The following is a 27,076-nucleotide window of genomic DNA, read 5'->3' on the forward strand; positions in this document are numbered from 1 at the left end:
AGTTTCCTACTTAGGCAGTTACTTACAACTGAGGACCTTAAGGTATAGTGCAATCCAGGGACATCTGTATTTAAAGGGGCTTCTCCGTAAGAAATCAATGGGACAGTCTTTTAAATGAAGAGAGTTAGTGAAACTGGGATATCACATGCAAAAGAAGATGGATCATTAGCTTACACTATACATGAATATTAATTCATAATAGATTTTAAAATGGACTTAAACATAACACCAAAACTACTGAACTCAAGAAAAAGAAAATAGGTAAATATTTTGACAGTGGATTTGTTAATGATATCTTGGATATGATATGAACATATACTCACAACAAAGTAGATAAACTAGAAAATACTCAGACGTAATACTATGAAAGCAAAAGGGGGTCCATGACAAGAATAAATCCCATGATTTTGTGTGCCAACTAAAACTCTTAATTAAACTTTTGGGGAGAAAAAGGAAAAACTGGAGCTGAAGAGATGGTTCAGCACTTGAGAACACTTGCTTCTCTTGCACAGGACTAAGGTTTAGTATCCAGCGCACACAAGGCAACTTGGAACCATCTGTAACTCCAGTTTCAGGATATGCAACATTTTCTGGCCTCTACATGTATGCTGTAACCATACAAACATGTAGTCAAATATTCGTATGTTGAATTAATAAATATCAGCACTCAAATGCTGCCGCCGGTGGCAACAGCACACAATCACAATCCTCATCGCCCGCAAAAATGCTGTGGATTTGCAAATGAAACACACACAGACACAGACACAGACACAGACACACACACACACACACACACACTCACACACATACACACACACACACTCAGAGCCTTCTATTTAATATACTTTAAACATCGAAATGTCTGGACCCATCCAAACATCCCTGCAACTAAAACAGTCTCCCCTCCCATATGTTTTAATTATTTCTTACTGAAGCCTATATTCAATACTGGCAGCCACAGACCCAAGCCTGCAGCCCTCATGCGCCATGATCTCCAACTCTTACATGTTGTCAGTGTCTCTGTGTCTTTGTCTCCCTGTCCTACATTTCTCAGGCCAGGACCTTCTCTTTCCCTGGCAATGGTGATTCCCATGTCCCGCGTCTCTCTCCCTGCCCAGCCATTGGCCACCAGCAACTTTATCAGAGGCTACTAGGGGTAAGGACCCTCAGAGTCTTACAGGCAGACATGTGGTTCCCATGTGCTTTTTGGAGCCAAATAAAAACAAATAGCATTACAACCAATCGACAACTCTCATACACATTAAGAAAATAAATATTTAAGTTAAAACTGCATCAAATCACACAGCAGTGAAAAGGCAACTTACGAAAGGAAGAAAGTATGTGAAATTATATGCAATAAGAGATAAAGATATAGGCTACTTAAAACTAATTTTATCATCACTCAAAAAGTAATCTAACAGGTTTGATGTATGGATGGCCAATAATCACAGGAAAATATGCTCCCAGTCACCAATCATACAAAACCCCTAGGAGAGGCCTCCTCACACCCAAATGGATGGTACTGGGGTTCAGGGTGTTGGGCATAATCTAAGTATTGAATCCAGTGTCATGTGTGCCCTCAGCAAGTGCTCTACCACTTAACTCTATCCTCAGCCCTTTTTTCCCTTGAGTCAGACTCTATGTAACCCAAATAGCCAGAATTCCTGATCCTCTTACTTTCATTGCCCAAGAGAGGAAATAGGTGAGAGGATATAATGATGCTTCCACTGTGGGAAAAAGCATGGCAGAAATCCAAATCATTACTACAGCACTACATTATCTATGTCCACTTCTGAGTATAGACCAAACTCAAAGTAGATGTGGCCCTTGGTGAACATGGATTGAGTTGCTTCCCGGGGTCTCTGGTCTGGCAGCAAATGGGCAGAGTGTTAACAGCTCTTACAAGGAAAGCGGGGAGGTTTGGGAGGACAATACAGGAGAGGTAGCCAGGGTCCTGTGTCCCCTCTGCTACTGTGGCAGTGCCAGTGCCAGTGCCAGGGTGGCATTAGCAGCAGTAGGCTTTGCTGATGGCAGGAGACTGCGCCAAGGTCCAGATGACAGCTTCTGATGACAGCTTCTGGAGAGAAAGCTCTTTCCCAAGAGTTACAGATCAGTAAAGCAGACACTCTCAGATTACTCTAGGTAACATAGCTTCTGTACTTTATTAAATTTTAATAGGAAATATACTTTTGGAGAAGTAGAGTGGGATCCAAGGGAAGATGCTTCCCACTGGATCAGTTTGAGAAGCTAGTGATGCTCTATTTGCATGGGGAAGGACTCCAGGTGTTTCTCCTACGTGACTAATAATCCTGGTCTTCTCAGTGTGGTGTCCTGGTTACATGTTCTAGAGCAGGCAATGGCCTCATTCCTACCATTATCAATTCTGAGATTCATGGTGTTTGAGATCACTAAACCTTCTGAGTTCTTCTGTCTGATGTCATGGTCCACTTGCTCACAATGAAACATTTATCTGTACACCTGTATTCCCAACAGCAGCATTCATAGTAGCTAAAAGGTGAAAGCAATCCCAAATATACATTGATATAGTATCAAAAAACAAAACATGCCACATACACATATGAAATATTATTTAGACTTAGGAAATTTAGGATGTGCAACAGCATAGTCATGAAAACAAGATGCTAAGAAAAGCAGTCATTTGTAAAGTTAAACTGCTCTACCATCCCACTCAGACCAGATACTTCAAGTATTTAGGAGATACTGAAAATTGGAGAGTGTGTTTTGGGATTGGGGTAATAACAGGAGCATGTTAGGTCAAGATGAAAGGGATTTACTGACGAATGGTGGTAATGTCTGTTGTACACTGTATTAATGTTACTGAACAACCCATGTAAAACTGGTTGGGACCAAAGAGATGGCTGAGCAGCCAAGGGCACTGGCTTCTCTCTCAGAGGACTATGGTGGGCTCCACTGCCAGCACCCACATGGTGACTCACAGCTGTCTTTAACTCTAGTCCCGGGAGTACCCAATGCTGTCTTCTAGCCTCTGTGGTTGCCAGGCAAGAATGTGGTGTAGAGACATACAAGCAAGCAAAAATACCTTTACACATAAAACGATAACTAAAAAAGGATCATCAAAATGTTACATTTTTATGTTTTAAGCATTTTACCACTTCACCACAGTTTTAATGGCTGTATTTAAGCTGTATTTAATGGCTTGAAGATAAAAATGTGCATCAGAGAATGGCCACTAAAAGAATACAGAGCACTCAGGAATGCTTAAATAAATAGAATACAAACCCAGAGGTCTAAGAGAATTTTGAGAGAGTCTGTACTGTTATTTTCTATCTTCCTTTCACATTTCCTATATCTTTAATAGGGTACAGAGTGGGGAACTATGAATTATATTTCCTAGGTGACTTTCAAATCAACAGTGTGCATGTGACTAAGTCCTAGCCAGCAACATATGAACCGAGGCCACAGTCAAAATGACTGCCATTTCCTTCTTTATGTTTACCCTCCCTAGTACTGAGGATCAAATTCCAATATTCTTAGAGAAAGTTGCTTAATTTAATATCAAGAATGTATGTGTAAAGGGTCAACATCTGGTGTTGAGCATTGTCTTATTTTGGCTCCCCAAAAAACCACACTTCCAGGCCTGAGGCTCCTGGAGTCCTTTAATTGAAAATAAAGAATTGCCATATAAGCAATGGCTGGGTAGAAAGACAGAAAGACAGGGCAAGGGATTGAGAGAGGGGAGAATGAAGAGAATCACCATGATCCATATTTAGAAGGATCAGATTTAAGAGCTGCAAGAGAGAAAGCAGCCTACAATATAGGTGGAAGGGAATAGGACCCTATAGGGAAAGTGGAGACTTTCCAAGAAGGTAACAGAGCAACAAAGATAAAACACAGATTTAAACAAAGATCCCTCGTGGGATACCAGAGGGAAATGTATGCCAGATGTCAGGAGGATTAGAAATGTCCAGCCATTGGGCTTACTCGAGGTGTATGAAAATTAACTGGTGTGCGTGTATGTGGGTAAGTGTGTGTGTGTGTGTGTGTGTGTGTGTGTGTGCGCGCGCGCGTGTGTGTGTGTGTGCGTGTGCGTGTGCGTGTGCGTGTGCATGTGCATGTGCATGCGCACATCTGGGCACGTGTGTGTTTCATTCAGAGAACTCTTGAGCAGTGCCATTACTAACTATGGAGCCAAAGCAGAAAAATGGATTCAATGCTACCGTCTAGTACATTGAGGTCTCAAGTGAGGTTTGCATTAACCTGGATATGGGGGGTTCACAGCCCAGTCAGCCAATAAACAGTTTATTCAGTTTCAACTTCTTTTAAAGGCAAAGCAGGATAAAGGTTTCCTACAATATATAGTTCTCACCAGCTGCTGCTTCCCTACCAATAGAATATCTTGGATCGAAGTGATGCAAACCTCTTTGCAAACTGAGAAACTTGTCAGCAGTCCAACTCTTCGATCTGTTAGATGTGCTGTTGTCTAATTAACCTATAAACAAAGTTACTTTCTCACGAGAGAATGATCATGAAGGCCATGTCCTCAGGTTTGCAGCTTACTTGGCAGTAGGAGTTACCAGAATCCTCTGCTTAAGGAACTGTGCCTCCTAGGTATCTCAGTGTGCCGGGAGTGACCAAACCATCCTAGCATGCCCTGCAGCTGACAAGCTAGGAGCAGTTGCTTCCTGTCATTTCTCTACAGTAGACTAAAATAGTGTCAAATGAAATCTGTAGAGAACGGCTAAACAGACAGAGTGACCCGTGGTCCTTAATAGCCAGAGAAATGCTGCCCTCTGTGGATTAGCTGCCTACCTTCAGGCCAGCACAGGCAATAGGAAAGTCTCAGTATTTGCATCAGATCCAGTCTTTTCCAATCTCTTGGCCTGTGCCCTAGTGAACTTAAGAACACTTAATGATTTTAGTATTAGTAGTTTATTCCACATTTCAGCTACATAATTGAGATTGTGCCAAAAGGGAAAAAAATGAAACAAAGTACATACGTAGTAGTCTTAGATGTAAGAATCATGGAGTTTAGAGAATTATATAACCCTTGTCCTATAATTAAACCTGCAAGAAGACCCTCTTAAAAGGGTCGGAGAGCAAATGGACAGGAAACTGGGAAGCGGAATAACATGGAAATGTAAATAAAAAAATACCTAATAAAAAATTAAAAAAAAAAAACAAAGAGGTTCCTCTTAAACCTTGAGTGTGATCAAACAAGACTAAGCCAGAAAGGAACATTCTGTTCAGTTTTATGCTAGACTCAAGAACAATCATATACAATACACGCATCTATCACAGACATTTTTTTGTCCTCTCCTGCACACATAGAAAGCCATGGGGCCAGAAACTCAGATAATAAACTTGAGTCCAAACACAAGAAGCAAATTAAAATAACAACAACAATAAAGAAACCTGGTTTGGTGGCACACACTTGTGCTGGGGAGACAGAGACTCCATATCCTCCCTAGCCAGATGGCCAAGTCGACCTGTCCTATTGATGGCACCTGAAGAGTAACACCCAAGGTTTTCCGCTGGCCTCCACACATGGGAGCTCACATATGCAGAGCCACCAGGCCAAAAGAGCCTGTAAAAGGTTTTTCATGAGCCAATAAGATAACTCAATGTGTAAAGGTTCTTGTGTGGCCAAGCCTGATGAAACCTGGGAACTACACTGAAACCTGACTCCCACCAGATGCCCCTGACCTCCTTGTTTTGTGGTTTGGTCTGTTGCTGTGCATTGTAATGCTAACTGCAGACCCCCAAGGCCTGATTGTCCCAGAGACAAGAGTCCACAAGTAGACCCAAGTGATGAGATGTGATCTTTTCCCCAAATTATTTCTGATAAGTGAATAAAGATGCCAGCAGTCAACAGCTGGGCAGAAGACACAGAGACAGGGTTTAGCATTCCAGGACTTCTGGTGTCAGAGAAGAACCATGAGGGGAAAAGAATGTGAAGGGAGGAGAAAGCCTCCATGGGTCAGGTAGGTTGGCTAATTGGAGTTAAGAGAAGCCCAGACATAGGAAATTTAATTTTATAGTGGGATTATTGGCTGTGAAACAGACATAACATCAAGAGGATCCATATCTGCCCAGCTCCTTTGCTGATTAATGTAAATATAAAGCTTGTGGGTGTCCTTTATCTAGGAACTAAGTAGTCAGAGGAAGGGGAGAAACCCTGTGTGAGGATTAAACAATTTCTACAATATTCACACATACAACTCCTGCCATACAAATATAAAAATTGTCACTTTTAAAAGGGGATAAAGGAACTTGTCATCACCCATGAGGATCCAAGTTCTATAACTACAGTTCATGGGGTAGGAGGTTGACATCCCCACTCATTTGTCCTCTGGTCTCCATACACACACACTAATATGTATAGACATATGGACACAGAATATGTTAATGAGTTAATTAATTAATTAATTAATTAAAAGTATTTCTAGTTATCTGTTCTTGGCCCCAGCTCACACTGTCTTTGCTTTACACAGCTCAACTCCCCACATCTGCCTCCCCTTCTCTCATGCCTGTCATGATTTCTTGTGTGTTTCTCCTCCCTTAGTGTCCATGTTTAAATCTATATTCGCCTCCTTATAAACTATAGCTCTGGTGATTAGACAGATACTTCCCAGGTTAAAAGAACTTGCTGTGCGGTCAGGAGGCCTGCAGTCCGAATCCCAGAATCCTGCAAACACCAGTCACTACAGCTGCCAGGAATCAGACAACATCTTCTTAGGCAAAAATAATGAAATACTGCCAGTAATTTGGATGAACATACACTTATGAATATATGGCAAAATGCAAAACTTTGTCCTTTTAAGATGTAGCTCACAAAAGAGTGAGGACTGGGGTCATGAGTCAAAGGGAAGTAAACATACTGGTTTCTTTTATACCATGTGAACCAAACAAGTACTCTTATCTCTACAAATCTGTTCCTTTCTCATAAGCCAAATTTAAACAATGCTTTGGAAAACTATCCACCTGGACCTGGATCATCCTGCTCTGTTGTCTCCATCTTGATTTTCCTCACCTCTCTTTCTCCTCCCTCCTTCCTAGACATTTCCCCACCTGCCCTTCCTTCTCATCCAATGATAGGGTATGCCTTATCCTGGACTCGCCTTGCTCCATAAATGGCATCACCTTACACAGAGCAGTGCCACAGATTTCAGCAGAATACAGGAGAGGGATGGACTGGGTAAATAGGACGCTCAGTGTTCAACACAATGGTGTGAAGGGTCAACATCTAGTCGAAATTCTGTTCTCAGACAGAACAAGGCCTACATTAAACTCCTGGGCTTGGCTATTTCTGTAGATTTCTAATTTTTCAAAGCCTAGCTGAGGAGCCACCCATTTAGTTGAAAGCTCACCTTGTTCAATCATTAATGTTTAGAAGGGTTTTTTTACCCTTTTACATCAATATGGGAAAGTTCGCCAACAGTAATAATAGTCTTCAATATAATATCTGTTTGTCAAGTCCATTTTCGTCATGAAGAACTATTATAAAAATTGAGAACCAGCATGAAGGCTCAGCAAAAGGCTTTTGCCACAAAGCTTGATGACTTGAATTCAATACCTGTATCACATATGGTAGAAGGACCTACCACCCACAAGTTGGCCTCTGACCTCTGCACCCATACATGTATATACATACATACACACAAAAATGCGATGAAAATTAAAAACGCAAAACCTAACAAAATTAATTATAATTCACCCAAGATACCTTTAGTGCAATCCAAGTTGCTTTATCTTCTGCTGACTTAACAATACAGAGGGAGAATGGAAAGAAATGGCCTATTGTTTTGACTGTGCCTAAAACCTCAAGCATGCCCAAGAGAAGGCAAGCCTGTAGGATGGGCAAGTTCCTAGAGGGATAGTACCAAAATATCACCACACAGTAGAGAACACATGTAATCAGAAACTACTTAAACAGAATGTGTAAGTCCTCAATACATAGGACACAGTTGATGGTGATTAGGGTGCAATTCTTAGGGGCCCTGCAGTGTGTAAAATACATGACACTTGTGTTATATAACTGTCTGGGATTCAGTGAATCTATATGCTTCAGTTCTAGCTTTGGATAACCTCAGCGGACATTTGTGGAGTTTTTTATCAATATAGTAGCTCTTTACCTCCTCATAACCTTATTATGCTTTAGGCTTTTATTGTTTTATTTTTCCCTCCCACTATTTAAAGTTGACCAGAAGAAAGGGGTTGTATTGAGGCTAAGTTGGTTGGTCTGGTTTTCTTCTTGGAGGTAGGCTTCTGAACATTGAAATATCTGAATGGACCACCTCACCTGTAGATCCCAATGAGGGCTTTTCAATAGAACCCAACTGAAATTGTCTGATTGTTTCTTCTCAAATATCAGGAAAAAACAACAGTGCCATTTCAGACCTCTTATAGAGGGAGGGGCATGTGGCTGCCTCAGTATTCTGTTGCTCGTGATTTTTGTAAAAACCAAACTTTTAAAGTCTGTTAATGTTTCACAAAGAGGAAAGCACAGTTTGAGGTAACCTATAATTTTACAGCTTTACATTGTGTGTTTCTTTCTTTTAGGAGAAACCCTACCAAGTACAAGCCATCACATGCACAGAATGTCCAATGAGTGGGTTGGTTCTCCACAGTCCTTGGTGTAGTATTTAGTTTAGTCATTTACATTCTTTTGTATATGAACCCCAATAGGCTTATATGTTTGAGTACTCAGTCATCAGGGAGTTGAATTATTTGAGAAGGATTAGGAGGTGTGGCCTTTGGGAATAGGTATGGCCTTATTGGAGGAGGCATGTTATTGGAGGAGTGGGTTTCGAGGTTTAAAAGTTCAGTGTATCATTCTGGGATATATTAGGATGTACAGCTCTCAGTTACTGCCCCAGCACCTTCTTACTTGCTTCTGGCCAATATAACGTGTACTGATTTTCTAAAACTGTAAGCAAGCCCCCAATTAAATGTTTTCTTTTACAAGAGTTGCTTTAGTCATGGTATCTCCTCATAGCAATAGAATAGTGACAAACACAGAGTTTATTTGACTTACAATTTCAGGTAACAGTCCATTATTTCAGGAAAATCATAGAATTGCAGGAATTTGAGACAGATGGCTGACGAATATTCACAGTCAAGAGTAAAGAGAGCATATCTGCACGGATAGTTACTTAGAAACTTTTTTCACTTCTATTTATAGTTCAGGGCCCAACCTAGGGATTGCTGCTGCCCATAGTGAGCTAGGACTTCTTACTAAGTATTCAAATGTATGAACCTTTGGCAGCCACTTTCATTCAAGCCACCATAATCCCTTGTTCCCTAAGTTGATTCTTGCCAGGATATGTAATGACAGTAAGACAAATAAGACTAGAACAAAAATTGGTACCAAGAGTAACATAGTCGTTGGGTGCTGAGATTAAAAAAAAATTAAAGATATCTACCACCACCACCACCACAACCACAAAACGTGCGTATAGTCCAACATGATTGAAACAATTCCTAATTAAGACTCTCTTACCAGGTGATTCTAGATTGTGTAAAAATGACAGCTAAAAGTAGCCAACAAAATGACCAAAACAAAGAAGAAAAGCAGCCTTAGAATATAGCCCCCTTTTCCATCACTGAGAAAGTGAGAACTCACTACTGCCCAGGAAAATCTGGACAATAGTACTTCAGTAGGAAGAGACATGCAGTGTGTGACATGACATTCTACTACCAGTAAACGATACCATCTCAGTGGACCCCACTCTTCATTTAGTATTTTATGTTGTGGTATAATGTGTGATGCTCATTCTCAGAAGAATTCTGAGAACTTTGCAGTAATTCTGTATGGTTTACAGCCCCTGTTCCTGCTGCAGGATTAATGAAGCATAGCTATATTTATGGGTGAGGTTGCTTTTCGGGCCATTCAGATTTTCATTTAGCTACTGTTATCTTTTGGAGCACGAATAAGCCACTTAAAATTTCAAAATCTCAATTTTCTTATCTCATACGATGTGATGAAGATTGCGAATCCATTGCAATGTCTATTGTGTAATAAATTTTTAATAAATTATGAGAACATCGTCAACAAATCTAGAAAGCAAGCTTTTAAAGGGCATGGTGTCATATTTTTTCAGTCTAAAGAATTCAGATATTTAAAGTCCTCTAATTTTATGAGGTATGTCCAGTTGAGCACACATAATTCTAGCTTCATGAAAATCTGGAACACAAGAACTGGCTGGCAGAATTAGAGGTTCAGCTGTTGCCCATGTTTTGAGGGAGGTCAGAGGTCAGATAGCGTGGGCTTGAAGTTTGGTTTTCACTCTTGGTGAGTGGGTTCTTGGTTAAGGCAGATAATCCCTCTACACTCCATTTCTGTATCTGAAAATGAGGCACGATTACCGGATAAACAAAACAGTGGAAAGAGTGCCCAGGCCGAGCCCTGTACGTTATAGATGGCTCAGTTACGGCTTGCTATTGCTATCATTGACTTCAGGAACATCGTTCTGGCTCAAGTACCAAGTTCTAGAGGAAGTGCTGGTGGCCAGCAGGTCACATGTAACAATAACAGGTGATTTGATTTGGGGAAAAGCACAGCATATCTAGGCAAACAGCACAAAGAAAGCCAAAGACAACTGGAAACATGGTTGCTTTCACTACCCAGTGGAGACAGCTCACACTGATGTTATATTTGGGCAGCCATGAGCTCTTTCTGCATCATCAGAAGTACACCAGCATTTATTTACAGAACACTGTGTTAGGGCAGCTGGGAAAGTCTTAAAGGAAATGAAAAGTAGAACCTAAGGGAAACAGAGTCTGGTGAGGGGAAGACTTCTGTGTGGAGGACATAGAGACTGATAGAATATACTTAAGTATAATTTGTGTGTGGGTTTGCTTCTTGTTTTTCCTTGTTTTTTAACTCAAGTCTCATGTATTCCTAGTAACAATCAAGAATGTAGCAAGAATGCAAAGAATCAGGGAGTGGATTATACAGGAGAAAGTGTGGGAGTTAGGAAAGCCATTCTAAAAGTATTTTTTCCTATTCATGTCAGCAAGGGTTTACTGAACATCCCTGTGTAGCAGGTCCGTGCTATGAAAAATAAGATAAAGAGATACTATGCATCTCTGACCACGTTCCAATGACTATGCAAAGCCAGCCAGGAATACATTTGTAAAGCTATCTCTTGTCCTGTGATCAGAGAAACAAGCATACTTAAGTGACTACATAAGGTAGATAAGAGAGCACAGAGACAGAGACAGACAGAGTGTGTCAAAGACATACCATGACATGAAACTACAGTTCAAACCCTGGAGCCTTTGGAAAGGACAGACCTAACTAGAATACTGGAGAGTTTAGATGAAAGGCTGAGAAACATATGCCCAAGTATTAGGCATGCAGAAAGAGCAGGTTCTTTGGAACATCTGCAGGTGGGAAAGGCAAGGAGCAGCATCCACTGAGGTATACCAGGATCCAGCTATTTTTTCAGATGGGGTACTGGAGAGAAACAGTTCAGAATTCTGATGATGTAAGGCTGGAAAGAACAGGATATATCAGAGGAGATACAGAACAGCATTAGCTTTCCAGGAAGGTGGGGAAGCTCCACCCAAGCATGTCAGACAGAGATATACCATAGATTTGTTTAAATTTTATGGATAGTGCAGGGTTAAGTGTAGAGTGTATTAATAAGGTATAGGAATGCCTACACGTAAGAAAATCTTACGCCAGCAGCGGTGTGTTTTCTCTCACAGTGAAGGGGTGGTGACAGGAGGGCAGTGACTGATTCAGGTACTCTGCTCTCTGCAGTTTGGCTTTGTCATGCTTTGCTCTCCTAGAGGCCATTCTGCCATAAGAAGATGATTGGTTGAGCACAGGACCTTGCAATTGTGTTTAATGATACAAGAGTGGGATATAAGCCAACAGTTCCTTTATCATCCATCATAAAGGCCCTTCCAGAGACCAACAGCCTCAGTAGATTTCTGCAAGTCAGGTACATACCATCTCCAATGGCCACCTTTGGCTGTAAGAAAAGCTAAGCAAGCAGTAATTCTCCTTGTATAAAAGGTCTTGGCATGGGAAACTGGGAATAAACAACGAATAAGTTAAGCTACCATTTCTTCTACCATAGGGAGCAGGTGAGATACAATGAGGACCTGCAGCAGGCTAATGGTAACAATACATGCCTTTAGAAGAAACATGGAATTTAGAAATTCTTCTAGTTCTTGATGTGGAGTCTCAGGGGAAACTCAGCAAAAGGCTGGATATAAGTTTAAAAGCCAAAGGCTCAGGGCTGGGTCTGAGACTCTAGCTGTGATGAGGGGCCATTAGAAGAGTCAGGACACTCCAGGATGGCATGGAGCAGAAAGAGAATCAGGTCTCTTAAGGAGACCTTAAGACCTTAAGGAAGAATATAAGGCGATGACCAGAGAGGAGAGCCGGGCAGAGAATTTCTAGAAAGAGACTCCAGAAGGGCAAGAAATACCAAAGAGGTCTAAAGGTAAAAGGCTGGAAATTGCATAGAGAATTTTGTCATATGATTTCATAGCTGGTCTCGATCTGAGCCATCTATTGGTGGAAATGGAACAGTCCATTTCCCTGTATTGTAAAGGAAGGCAGCTGGCTAGTTCAAATTCCTTCTCAGCAGAGACTCTAAAAATGCAGAAGAAGAAAATCAATGCAGTAGGAAGTAGAGAAAAACATTAATGGCTTGACTGGGGTATAGTTAGGGATTAGGAGAAAGGCCAATAGAAAGGGAATGGTAGAAGACACAGGAGACGCTTGTAGAAATGAGAAAAGGCATTCAGGCATCACCCTTTATCCATGGGTTTGTATTTTATTGCCTTAGTTATTCATGGCCAACTACCTGCAGCCCCCAAACTTCCAGAAATAAATAATGCACAGGTCTTTTTCAGTAAGTCTTATTAAAGCATCTTGTTCCATTCTGTTTTTGTTAATGCCTCTATGGCTTACTTTTATTATGATTTTTAACTACGTGTAGGTATGTGTGTCTGCATGTCTCTGGTTTCCACATTCCCTAGAGTATGAGACAGTCCTGAGTTGCATGAAGTAGGTGCTCAGTACCAAACTCAGGGGCTCCATGAGAGCAGCAAATTCTTTTAACTGCTGAGCAGTCTCCAGCCCCTTCAGCTGCACCTAATTAACAACTCAGTGCTGTCCTAGGGGTGCATAGGAAAAGCCCTAACACACAGTTTCAGACATCCAGGGGATGTGTTCTGCAATGGAAGAGGTAGCAACTGTAATCATGACTGCCAGACCAATTTTAGTTGTCTGTCAGAATGGGGGCCACCATTCCTAGCTTTGCTGCACACAGAATCTGAACAGTATGAAGTTTTTGAGTCCAAAGAAAAGAAGAGGAAGGCTGTTGGGAAAGAATCTGAATGCCCCCCATACCATCTCTGTATTTAAAATTGTAGGAAACCTACATGCTCAGTAACACAGACGACAAGACTGCAAGACTCACAGTCGTTATACACTGTACATCTTACATCAAATACTATCTTGCGCGTGGTATTTCTTAGGCACAACATAATTCCACATGAGCCTCAGTCTGAGAAGACGTGCTAATTTGCCCTATTCTATTTTTTCACAGGCCATCACACCAACCTTGGAATATAGTTGGATAACAAAGTTATGCAAAGAGTCCCTGAGTACTACAAGAGCTGGTCTACACAGAGAGTGTGGTCCTCTGACTTTTCATGGGGCATACTTGTCTGACAGTCTATGGAGCATATACTTCTGGCCTGTCCTTGGAGCATGCTCATCTGACTCACCATGAAGCATGCTCAACTGACTCACCATTGAGCATGCTCCCCCGCCTATGCATAGAATGTGCTCTTGAGAACTTGCATCTATCTGCACACAGAGAAACAGATGTGCTTTCATTTTCCTAAGCAAAATAACAGGAAGTATCATCATTCTTGAGGTCACAGTATTCATAACAGGAATGTGTGGATAGTCACGTGAGATCTATTGGGAAGCATGGTGTCTGGTTCAGTCCCTATCTTGAGGGAGATAAAATAATCTCAGTTCTCAAATGGTGTCAGTCACCGTAAGGACCCAATCCAAGAGGACTAAACACTTCTGTAGTCCCTTATCATCTGAGCTTGAAAGGGGCCTCTGCCTCTTCAGCCAGCTGGGCAGCTCACAGAAATTCTATCCTTGCAAACGGAGATATAGGTACCAGAGAAGCAGCTCTTCCCTCTGATTAGTGGAACAGCTATGACAGAAATTGCCTTTTCCCAAAGACACAAAGTGACATATTAAAGAAGAAGCCTCTCTTTTGGTGCCATGGAGTCATTTAAAAATAAATGTAGAAACTCCAAAGAATGTCTGTTTAAGCACAGCTGTAATTCAGGGACACAAGACCATTCACTTCAGCCATCTCTCTGCCGGATTCACTTCTTGATCCTCAGATTATGTAGGAATCAAATCCAGTACTATCTTTACTTTCAAAGTCAGTTTGCCTGTTTTGCTGGTGACTACATGGTATGTTAGAGCCTTGTACTTATGCTTCAGTTTCCAAACCTAATCGTGATCATGGGCCAGTAATGTCGAGGTCCAGGTCATGAAAGCCCTCATAGCTTACCCACCTGGGTAAGCTTGCAGGAATATTGCCAAATGAATGAGAGACTGATGAAAACTGGAGAACAGTAGTGGGTGTGTTGCTAAGCAGCCTGGTAAAGAGGATTACAAATTAGGTCCGATTAGTAGAAAAGGTGGGGTAAACAGTGAGAAAGACCGCTGTTCTGGGCCAGCAAAACTGGGTCCTAGTCCCAGGATGGCTTGCTTGGCTTTACTCACTCAACAAATACTCCTCGAATTTCTAGGCATTTGACAGGCTCAGAATAAGACAACATTTCTTCTCCCAAAACATACTGAATGTGTCTAATTGGATCACAAGAGAGATATGGGAAGACATTCCACCTTGGTAAGTAAACGTGGGGTATGTGCTAAGCAAGAGGCTTCTAAATCAAGTTGTTGTCCAGGAAAGCATTCTGAAGACTATTGCTTCATGCCTTGAGGGATACAAAGGGTCATTTGTAGACTGGTGGAAAAATTTGCCCACCACAGGGAACGGGACTAGTGTTGTTCTACATTATGAAATGTAGGAGGTGGCATTTGACAGCTGGTAGCATAGCCAGTGGCGAATATAACCTAAGTTACGTTGGAAAGTAAAGTAAATGCCATTGAGTCAGTACAATTTGCAGTTGAAGGTAGAAGTCTAGAGACAAGACAAAACTGGGTTTAAAGATAAACTTTGACATACACCAGTCACGTGACAGTAATCACTTAAAAAACAAACAAAGAAACAAACAAACCAAAAAAAAAAAAAACCAAACACTCTTCAAGTTTATTTTCCTTAGCACAGTGTTCTCCTGATTTGGTTATCTATTTATGTCCAGCAACTCCTCTCAAATGAAATGCCTTACGACAACACATATTTAGTAATTCTCAGGGTCATTATGAATTAAGAATGTGTTATGGCTTAAATGAGGCCCTTTCTTCAAGGGTCTATCACATGGCTGCAACCAAAGTCAACCATGGTTGTGGTGCTATCTCAAGACTCCAGAAGCTCATTTACAGGTCTCTTGGCAGAGTTTGATTCTTGCTGGCTGGTGACCAGAGACTCTCTGGAGTTCTTTACTATGTGTTGCCCTCCTAAGGCAGTATATAGCTTCCTCAGAACCAGTGGAGATATGGTGTTGACTGGCAAGACAGAAAGGCCATTGAAGTGAATTCTGATCACTATGGCCCCATTCTGTTGGTCAGAATTCACAAGCTAGCCTACCCTTCTCAGGTTGGCAGGGGTGGGTTGTTGGAGAGTAGGAGTGCATGGGAGGATGGGCATTTATACAAGAAAGAGAACACTAGGAAATCAAGCTGTGGGGATTCCATCTTTGATTTTGGTTTGCCTCTAATTTGTAGGCTAGACCTCCAGTCAATGTTAGAGCTATTGTTCTGCTGAATGGAGGAATGCTTAGCCAGAGGAGAAATGTTGAGCCAGAGGCAGAATGTAAGGTGGGTGGAAGAGTAAATAAGGTTAAATAAATAACTTAGAGTAAATAAGAGTAAATAATTTGGACAAGTCAAATCGCCTCCTGCCTCTGAGACACCATTTTGTCCTCAGCAAAATGTAAATAGTTGGTCACAGGGGGGCAAATGAGGCAAAAAAAGTGCAAGCTTCAGTTTGTTTTCTGAGGGAGAAAACATAGCTCTCTCCAGCTTGCAGGGACAAACTGCTCTGGGCCTTTTCTGTTGTGTTGATTAGGAGTCTGTCAGTCTGGTATCTTCAAGGATTTTAGTATTTGGCCCCTTGGAGACAATTTTAAAGAAATATATGAAATAATATATAAATAATTAAGAATTACATGGCTGGGAAAAACACAACGAGAAAGCTGGTTTTGGGAGTCCTTTAAAGTATGTCTAAGGCTTTTTTAAAAACTACCTTTGCTTCTAAGGATCCCGTGGCGGGTGGGCCTAGCTGAGAGAAAATTGGCTATACGTGGGAAATTTCATGCTCCTGATATTTAAATAGTAATAAAATCTCATCCGGCTCCCAAGGCTTAGAGCAGAGGGGATGTTTATGGTGGAGGGGGTTCCCCAACACAGGTGCACCTCACAGGTTGTGAGGTTTCCAGCCCTACAGGGCAGCTAGGGTTATGGACTCTGCTAGGGCAGTTCCTTCACTTTGGGAGAAAACACTCTGTTGTCCAGCCCTGGCGCCAGGCAGCTTCACTCCAGGCTTCAATTGAATGGTGTCACACAAAGTGGGATTCACAGTCTGCGCTGGGGTGGTTTGCCCCAGGGAAGGTAAACAGCTGGGGAGGACAATTCAGAGGGTGGCAGTGTCCTCCCAAAGGTTAGCCAGGGATTGGGGATAGAACTTGGGAGTCAGCCTTTCACAAAGGCATGCTTCTCAGCAGGAAATGCGGGTGGGGCGGAGCAGTCCCCGGATAGAGACAAAGCTTCTTTGAATCTTTATCTGATGGCCTGGCCTCTTGCGAGAGGGGTACCTGGGACGCCAGGGCAGGGAGAAAACTCCAGTGTGTAATCTCATTACCCTCCCTCGCTCTGCCAACCTAGAGCGCACAGTCGCTTAGAGCCTACAGCTGCCCGCGCACTGAGTGTCCCTCCAGCCCAGGAGATCACCTCCTGCAGCGTCATTACCCATACTGGAGAGTCGTGGGTAGCCCAGGAGTACTTGGGACAGCCCAGACCAGATCAGGCCAACAGTCTCACCTTCCCAGGCTGGCTGCTCCACCAAACTACAGCAGTCTTAGGAAACCTAATGAGAACCCTTGTAGTAACCGCTGGCATACATTCTCAGAGTCGCTGATTGGTCAGTGGCTGAGAGCTGTAGCCAATCAGCGCGGTTTTTGGGTCGGCATTGCGGACCAAAGGTCCGAGTGGGCATCTGGCAGGCACAGTGGCCTGCAGAGACTCGAGGTGTGGAGGGCAGAGCCAGGGAGGAATGAGCATGTCTTAGGACCCCACAGCCAGGCGCCATCACCGCCTATCGCTGCTCCTGGTGCTCGTGCTGCTGTCACGAGCCGGGGCTCTGTGTCCTGTGGAGCTCTTTCCTTACGGGGAGTTGTGGGGAGATCGGCTGCCACGGGAGGGCGACGTTGAAAGCTCCCCGGCTGTGAAGTTAGCAATACCTCTATGCTTCTATGGTGAACAGTTCAGCAACCTCTATGTAAGTTCAGCTCCCAGAGGTGCGTGGCTTGGTGTGGGGTTGTAGTTTCTTCCCAGGGTGTGGAGCAACTAACCTCAACGTTTAACTGTCATCGCCGCTGGGGACCGGGCTTAGCGGTGGCGCTGCAGCTTCTTGATCCCTACTGTGGAGGAATAAGGATCATTTCAAGGGAGAGCTGGAACCGTCCCCCTCTACTTTAACTTCCCAGGCAGGAAGATGAAGTTGAGGCTGCTAGTGCGGTTTGTGTTTAGGGGCGGTGGGAGGCTGTGCACGCAGGCATAGCAATCTAATAAAGGACACGGTGCCCAAGGTGTGCAGTGGTGGAGAAAGATGAGTGGGTTCATGAGTGGCCGCACCTGTGGGTCGCAGTGCACTTGAGCACTGTCGCCAAAGTTGAGTTTGTTACCCTGAATGTGTCTCAACCTGCAAAGAGGAGGGAGTCTTCTTGACCCGAGTAGAACTCAAACCTTAGGTGCATTCGACTGGTGGTTGCCCACCACCACTTTGAGCGACCACCGTTTTGCCCTTTAAAAATGTTTATGTGGGGCGGGATTCACGTGCCACCTCATGCAGAGCAGAGAACAACCATTTTTTTTTTTTTTATCCCACTGTCTGTCGGTTCCTAAAACTCAAGTCATCAGGTTTGACAGCAGAGTGCCCTTACCTGCTGAACTGTCTCAGCGCCCTGTGGTCTTATTGTAGGTGGGCACCAATGGCATCATCTCCACCCAGGACTTACCCAGGGAGACTTAATATGTCATTGATGATTTACCTACTGACTTCCCAGCCATCGCCCCATTCCTGGCTGACATCCACTCTAGTCACAGCAGTGGCTGGATCCTGTATGGAGGACACCTCCTGGGCTGTGCTGAGTCTGGCTGCTTGCTACCTGTGCACAGGCTTCCCGCTGACCGGGTCCAGCTTCCCCACTACCCACTTCTTCCTGGCCACCTGGGAGCAAGTGGGCGCCTAGGAGGAGGACAAGTTTGGGGCTGCATGGTCTGGAGAGGTAAGCAAGGGGTACCCTGCTGAATAAACAGAAGGGTTGGGCTTGAACAGGAAACTAAGATATTGGCTAAGAGGCATTCCCTTGATTCTGCTCCTCAACACTATGAAAATCGCTTAGTAAAATGAGGGACTAAGGTGCAGATACCAAAGACTCTGAGGGAACTTAAGGCACTTTACAGGTTTTTTTTTTTTTTTTTCTTTTTTCTGGAATCACCTATAAGTACACAAATAATTCGAATGATATATTCATCAAAAAATTAAAAATTTGGGAAATTTAAAAAGGAACAACTTTTTTTTTTTGTATGAGCTGGGTGTGGTGTCACTCACCTTCAATCCCAGCAGAGTCAGAGAAGCAAACAGATCTCTGTGAGTTCTAGGCGAGCCTGGTCTACAAAGTGAGTTTCAGGACAAAATACAGAGAAACCCTGTCTGGAGAAACCAAAAATAACCCTTAGGTTCGTGTGTACATTTCTAGTTATTTCTTTAATATTGTTGCCGTTGACAACAGTGGGTCCACAGTGCCCATATTATTCTTTCACTTGCTAGTTCTGCTGTTTAGTATGCTCTGGTCAGTGCATTTCTATAACATTTATTACAACTGTATAAAATCTCACCCTTCCTAGTGGTCATTAACGTTGCTCCCATGACGTTTTTACTATAATCAATTGTATAAAACGCGTTATAAGGTTTTTATTTTATTCGTGTGTGTGTGTGTGTGTTTGTGTGTGTGTGTGTGTGTGTGTGTGTGTGTGTTTGTCTTTCTCTGTGTCTGCTTGTTGGTAGGGCCAGAAGAGGGCTTGGGCCCCCTGAAGCTGGGGTTGTTACATACAGGCAGTTGTGAACTGCTTGACTGACAATGGATACAGAGATTTGAGCTAGCATGCTGAAAGGACTACTAGGTGCTGAGCCACCTCTTCAAAGCCAACACTGTTTAAAGTGTCAAAACACTGCACAGCCTTAGCTGACATCACAGGAGAGTGAGCAAGCATGCCATGAACTTCTTAGTAAGTTCCTTGTAGCTTTCTCCACATTGCCTTTGTAACAGTTTACATACTTCTGTCTGCAGGAGCCTGCTTTGCAGTCTCCCTGGAGAAAACACCAACTCTGCTCTGGCTTTGGTCTTGGCAACATGTGAAGCGGGTATGTGTGGGTGAGGGTAAATGGCCTCATTCCTGGTGTAGGTAGAGACAGAGTCCTCTTGTGAAATTCCACCTGGGTGTAAAATGCCATAGACCTGGAGCAAATCTGTGTTTGCCTTAACTCCCCTAGTGCCTCTGAGCTACAGAAGTGATGTCTTCCCTAAGAGCTTGCCCATTGTTCCTGTGTTTGTTGTGTGAACTTAAAGGAAGAGACATGTTTTCCTAAAACCTGCACCAGCAGAGATGGAGAAATTGTTTTAAGTTTCAGTTTCTTACTTGACAGGTTAACATCCAGTTTTGTTTACTGACTAGCCTTGTAATGCCTTGGGTTTGACATCTCTATTACAGTTCAACAGAATACCTTCAACTCAAACACTGCCTCCTTGGCACAGGCCAGCCAGCTAGAGGGCTAGAGAAGACAGTCCCCACTGTTAAGTTTCATTCGCTCAGTCATTCATTCATACATTCTTTTTAAAACGTTTATCTAATATCATGTATAACAAAATTATAGTGGAAAAAAATAAACTTTTCTAATACAAGCAACTAGGTCGCCAATTCTAATATTTATATTTTTTTACAGTCTTTTTAAAACTTTTTAATTTATGAGTGAGAGTGTGGGTGTGCATGCACATGTGTGCATATGCATGTGTGAACGAGAGGTCAACTTTAAATGTCTTTGCTTGGGAGACATCTTGTCTTTCTACTCAGGGTCTCTCTGGGACCTGGGGCTCCCCAGTTAGGCTAGGCTTGCTGGCCAGTGAGCCCTAGGGATCTGCTTGTTTTTCTCTCCAGGGCATAGATTACAAGTGTGCTGCCACGACTTTCTTTTGATCTGGGTGCTGCCATTCAAATCAGGACTTCATGCACACACAGCAAGCACTTCATAGACTGTGCTACCTTCCCAGCTTCTCCTGTAATGTTAAAAAAAATCTATGTCACAGGGTTAGGGTTAGGAGCTAGGGTTTAGGGTTAGGAGTAAGGGGTTAGGGTTAGGGTTATATATGCAGAGAGTCATATATATCATATATAATCTCTATCTGAACATAGTTGATATTTGTTAATTCAGAAACTACTTTTACACATTTTCCTTATATCGGCACTGAAATAGACATAGACTCTAAACAGAATGCTCTTACTCTGAATGGCCTCTCTTACATTTAGTAGGAACACTATTGATAACCTTTTGTTGTGGTAATATGGTAGACTCTCCAGCTAGAGCTTCCTCCTAACCCATCTTGATTCAGGGATTCCATTAGGGTAGGTTTCAGTGAGCAAGCAATTTCTCCAGGATAGAAGGCAGAGCATGTATCAGCCTGTGCACTGGAGGTTAATGTACTAGGGGCATGGCAGGCACAGTGTCTTTCAGAAGAGCAGGGTTCTGGGATCTGATGCAGGAGCACTCAAGGGTAGAGACGTTGTCCCCTCTGAGGACTGCAATTGGTTCCTGGAAGTAGGCAGCCTTGAACGATTTGAAGTGGGGAGTCTGACGTTTATGTTGTTCCTTTTGTTTTGCTTTTGATCCCCCCCACCCCCCATGCATCTCAGGTTGGCCTCAAACCTCATAATGGAGGATGATCTTGAATCTCTGATCCTTTTGACCTGACTGACCTGTGCTGAGATAGTGGGTGTGCAGCATCACACCCTACCCATTTGATGGGAACTGAACCGAGAGTGCAGGCTGACCAGGCACTCTACTAGCTGAGCCACAGTCTTTCTGGTGACCTTAGTTAGTAAGGGTCGAAGGGCAAACTACTTAGACAACTGTTAAATAGTCTGTTTGTTCACACCATCAGACTTCTCTTTAAATTTTTAAAATTGTGTTTATGCACATGGGTCATATGCCTACACACGGTTGCATGCAGTGCCCATGGAATACCCTGGACCCGAGTACCTGCAGTTGTGAGCTGTCATGTGAGTGCTGGGAAATGAACATGGGTCCTCTGGAAGAAGAGCCAATGATCTCAACCAGGGAGCCATCCCTCTGCCCCCCTCTCCTTACCTTCTTGCAGGAGTGTTTTATATTGTCTTCTCGACACAGTCCCACAGGATAAGTACAGTAATAACTGTTTATATCACAGAAGAGAAAATAATTTCCAAATCTGCCTTAAGTGAGGCAAAGTCACCTTAGAAGACATACTTTTCCCCTTTCTTACACTTTTCATGCAAGATCCATTTTCTGTACACGAATCATATAAGTAGTTACAGTAACAATCGCTGTGCTTTTTCTGAAGACATCTAATAAATAAGGTTAGTGTTTTAGTGTTCATTGTGGCTTTGGTGCTGGGACAGTTCTTGGAGCCATATTCAGAGGAACTGTGAACTGGAGTGAAGTTGCTGTGAAGGATGCTTCTGATGATAACCTCACGATGAAATTACTGTTCTGCTGCTCCCAAGGAAAATTCAGCTGAATTAGCTAGCCACTTGCAACAGAAAAAACAAACAAACAAACAAAAATTAGAGCAAGAAGCATTTGCACTGAGGCTCCGGGGTCTTGAGGCTGCGGTGGGTCCCAAGTGTTTTAGTGTTTATTTGACATGAAGGTTACAGCCCCAGAGAGATGAGTTTACTACTTAGGATTCGCATTTCATTAGCAACATTTCATTAGAAACAGTCTTTGACAGTTTCCTTTTGGTGTCCGTGCATGCGGTACCTGTGTCTCTGTGTGTGCCTGCGCATGTGTGAGCATGTGCAGGCACACACAGACATTCATGCATGGCTCACAATTTTGTGGAGATGCATGTGTGTGCAGACCAGAGAAGAACTTTGAGGGTCATTCCTTAGGCACTATCCACCTTTTAAAAATTATTTATTTGTTCTGCCTACGTGTGCATGCTTTGACACTGTGGTAGTCAGAACACAAATTCAGAGTCAGCTCTCTGCTAATCCCCCTTGATGGGGTCTAGGAATTGAGCTCTGGTCATCAGGCTTCTGAGGTAAGTGCCTTTAACCTGCTGAGCACTCTATCCAGCTCCCTTTCAAATCATTTCAGGCACACCTCCCCCTGACCCAGTACTCAGCAGCTAAGCCAGGATTGATTGCTGGGTGACGAGGCTCGAGGAGTTGCCTTCCTTCTTATGGGACTACAGATCTGGGACTGACAGACAACATGACTGTTTTTGTTCAGTGTGTATTCTAGGGATCAAACTCAGGTGCTTATGCTTGAATAGCCACTCCTCACACTGAACCATATTCCCAGCTCTTCCTTCAATTTTGCAGTTCTGGGACTTGAACACAAGTCCTCATGAAGGTTAGCTAAGTAAGTCCTTCATGAATGAGCAACACCCATAGACACAGTAATTCTTTCATTACACCTTCCAGGTACTTGTGAAGTCAGGAGTAAGGCAGAAAACACTTGCAGCAGTGGTCTTGGAAGACACAAGCCCTCAGTCTTCATTTTCTAAGCTGTAGATTGACATGGTAGTGCTGACTTTTTAGGGTTGTCATGAGAATTAACCAAGGCGATGTGTTGTTCCTGCCATGTAAAGATCTTGTGGTAGAACTCATTTATGTAAGGACTTGGTTGATTTATTTCATTTTATTCTCTCTCTGTGTGTGCATGTATGTGTACGTATATGTTTACATGCTACATGTGAATATGTATGTCTAAGTATGGTGTGTGTGTATGTAAATAATCTATGTTTATGCTGTATATGAAATTGTGTGTCTGCATGTTCATGATGTGTATGTATGTCTGCATTTGCACATTATCTGTGTGTTTGTATGTGTTTGTGTGTGATGTGTGTGTCTGTTTATGGTATGTGTGTATGATGTGTGTATGTGCATGATGTGTGTGCTTGTGTGTGTCTGTATGGTGTGTTTATATGCATATGGTGTGTGCATGTTGTGTGTGAGTATGTGGTGTTTGTATGGTATGTGAATACTGCATTGAGGTCACTTGTGTGTGCATGATATTTATGTGGGGTGTGTGTATGGTATGTGTGTAGGACATGTATGGTATGTGTTTTTGTATGATTTATGTGTGCACGTAGCAGGGTGCACATGCAGAGATTGGGAGGAGATCCTCCCATTACTAGTTCTCTCCTTTTACATGGGTTCCTGAAACTGAACTCGGATTTCAAGGCAAGGGATTTATTTACCTTTCGAGCCTTCTCTGGACCTCTTTATAAGTACTTTTTAAATGGAGGGTTTTCCAAATTACTGTTTTGGGTTTTTTTCCCCTTTGTTTTTCTTATCTTTTTCTAGGGGAATTTGGTGGGGAAAATTCTGTAGCTTTCTTTTTTTTTAACTTTTCCAAACATCCATATTGTTCTTCATATATTGCCATAGGCTGAATGGGCTTCAGGACTTGTTCCATTCGATGAGGTTTTGAGCACAAGATGTGTTTTCAATTACTCCTGTGGAAGGCTCTTCTGAATACTTTGAAGACCCTGGGATTGAACTCTTGCTTTGATAGATTTTATTTTATTTTTGAGGTAGATTTTGGCACATACCAATCTCCTTTGCCTGGAAGATTCTGTGATCTCTACATAGTTTTCTTACATCTGTTATAGTAATATTAATATTAGTCACTGGAAATGACATCAGAGGAATAATATCTTTACAGTGTGAAATATTTCTGCTCTCTTCTCCAACTCCAGGATGTTCACTTTGGGTGTGATAGAGTGTTCTACCTGGCATGCAAGAATGGCATGGTGCAACTGCATTACTAAAATGAACAAATGTACATTTAGTTAATCTGAGATTTCTTAAACTGTCACTTCATAGAGCAAAGAGGTTATGGCCGGAAGATCTGAGTAATGATGGGTACCATTTTTTGTTCTTGTTGCTGTTGTTAGGGTTGTTGTTGTTGTTGTCGTCGTCGTCGTCGTCGTCGTCGTCGTCGTTGTCGTTGTTGCTCTGTGTATTTTTGGTGTCAGGGGAAGGCTGATGTGTTCTCACTGGGGAGGAGGGTGTTATCTAGAACTGAGTTAGATAGTATGTCGAAGGTTTTTGTTGATGAGGAATTTCCTTTGGGTTGGAAGGACCACAGGAATGGAAACTGAGTGTGAGTGGTAGGAGAGCTTGCCCTAGTCTGGGCTGCATCCTGGGAGAGGGATGGCAGCGTGGAAGTTGCTTCAGAAAAGGATGGAAACATTGTATCTGTAGCCAGGAAGCAGAGAAAGATGGGTGTTGTTTCTAAGCTTTCTTTCTTCTTTGTATGCAGTGCAAGCCTGAGCCCAGGGAATGGTGGTGTCTATATTTAGGGTGGGTCTTCCCTCCTTAATTAATCTAATCAAGATACTTTATCAGAGACATGCCTGGTGACTGTTTCCTGGATGGTTATAGAGAGCATCAGATTGACAGCTAATAGTATGCATCAAGCTGGTCCCTGGATGCTTTAACATGGAATGGTGTGTGTTGAGTTGGTGCAGAGGTGACAGTTGTTGATCAAGAACTTTGGATTTAGCTGGAGCTTTTAATTTATGGAGCTAGAGTCCACAGGAACAGTATGTGTGTAATTCACCACATGTCAGTGAAGACAGCGAGGATAGAGAATAACTAGATATATGAAAATGGGTTGAAGAAAACTGCTTGGGTGTCCTTGAAGACTACATATGAAGGAGGATACACTATGCCATCGTGAAAGCATTAGGCATTCTCTTAACTCTGCAGTACAGGGGTTAATTTGGAATACCCCAAGCACATCAGTGTCCCCATGGGAATGGGGAAAAAGTAACATACAACCAAACATCGGATGCCAGAATCAGTTGCCTTACACTTTCAGAGAATGTATCCTTAAGGAAGACTGAGCATTGAACTTTGTCCCCCCAGGAAGGAATCACCTCATTTCTTATTTTGTTATCATTTTGGTAAGGCTGAATAGTCAAATCCCTTGTTGTAAAGATATCATTCTGCTGGTTGATGTTTTACCCTTGTTGGATGGTATGTTTGAGAAGCCTTCTGGTTTTCTGTCTGAACAGGAAAATGGAGACCTTGCAGCTGGGCAACACTGACCTGATCCTCTTTGTACTGCTCCCCAACCTGTGGAGAGCTCCTCTCCTAGCTGGCAACTCTCTCTTTCTCTTTGGGGAGGTTGGGAGGTCATGACTCTTGTACAGGTTTTGGCAGTGCAACTGAGGGCTTACCTTCAGAACCAGTGTGGAGGACTCTTGGAAAACTTGTCTCTGGGAATGTGAGGCCCTTTCCCTTTGGAAAAGAGTCAGACAGAGGGGATCTCTAAGGAGAAGCTCTTCAGGGCCTATGAAGTGGCTTCTTAGTAATTCTGTATGGAATTCTGTAGCCCTGACAAGGGATTCATGTGTGGCAGATTTCAAGCAGCTCAACTCTTCCGGAATGTACTTTGGGATCATAAACTATATTAAAAGGAAGTTTTTGTTGTTTTCTCCCCTGTTATTTGCCTCTTTTAGTGGGGATGAGGAAATTAAAACTCGCCATCTGAAGTGAGTGCTTCGCCAAAAGGTGACACAGAAAAGACATAGAGCAAATAAGGCACTACATGTGCTGATCTCCAGGTTAAAAGTCAGGATCTCCCATCACAGCCTCCTCACTTCTCCCCAGACCTCCTCCCCACTGCCTTCTGATCTCCACATGCAGACATCCCTTATCATATGGAATTTCTCTATATTTAGAGCCTTGGTTCTCCCTTATCTTGTGAAGTTGATTGTGGCCACCATACCAGGAGCTTCCACAGTTGGTTATTTAAGGATGAGATTATTAGTTCGGCTTTTTATCTCCTACTTGAACTTTGTTGTGACTGAAATAAAGCTTTGGCAGCCTCTGGCCCTACCCTGACTGATGATGGATGACACATGTTCTTCATGTACCTGAGTTGGAAACTTAGAGGTTTTGACCTTTCTGGGGAGGGTCAAGCCCCGAAGATGACCTACTTGAGGACTACAGCTGCAACAAATGTAGAATGTGGGGACTGAATTCATGAACTTTTTTTGAAAAACAAGGAAGGTAAGCAGACTCTTCCATTTAGATAATACAGAGGAGCTACAGAGTTTTTTTTTTTCTTGAAACCATATTAATATCTGCATTTCTTTGTCTTATTACCCAAACCTCAAAGCTGTACTTTAGCATTAACTGTCAGAAAGTTAAAAGTAACATTTGAGATGTTCTAGAACAAGGCAGAAAAAAACACAAGGACACATTCGTTCCTTGTATTCAGTTTTGAGGTTCTTGCTGTGTCAGTTTGTCTTGTTTAGCAAAATGAAGAGGTAATGATACCAATAAGTGATTTCTTTTTCTTCTTGTCAACAACCTTCTTTATAAAGCGAGTATTCGTAAGAGAAATGTCTCCCCAGT

At 42.7% G+C, this 27,076-nt stretch overlaps 1 pseudogene; it reads left to right on the forward strand.

Annotated features, from left to right (window-relative positions):
* Positions 1 to 5,954: 5,954 nt before the first annotated feature.
* The window catches only part of Nid2-ps7 (nidogen 2, pseudogene 7), a 35,972-nt pseudogene continuing 14,850 nt past the window's right edge, over positions 5,955 to 27,076 (forward strand).

This window comes from Rattus norvegicus, chromosome 2 (assembly GCF_036323735.1).
Source record: "Rattus norvegicus strain BN/NHsdMcwi chromosome 2, GRCr8, whole genome shotgun sequence".
Lineage (NCBI taxonomy): Eukaryota > Metazoa > Chordata > Mammalia > Rodentia > Muridae > Rattus > Rattus norvegicus.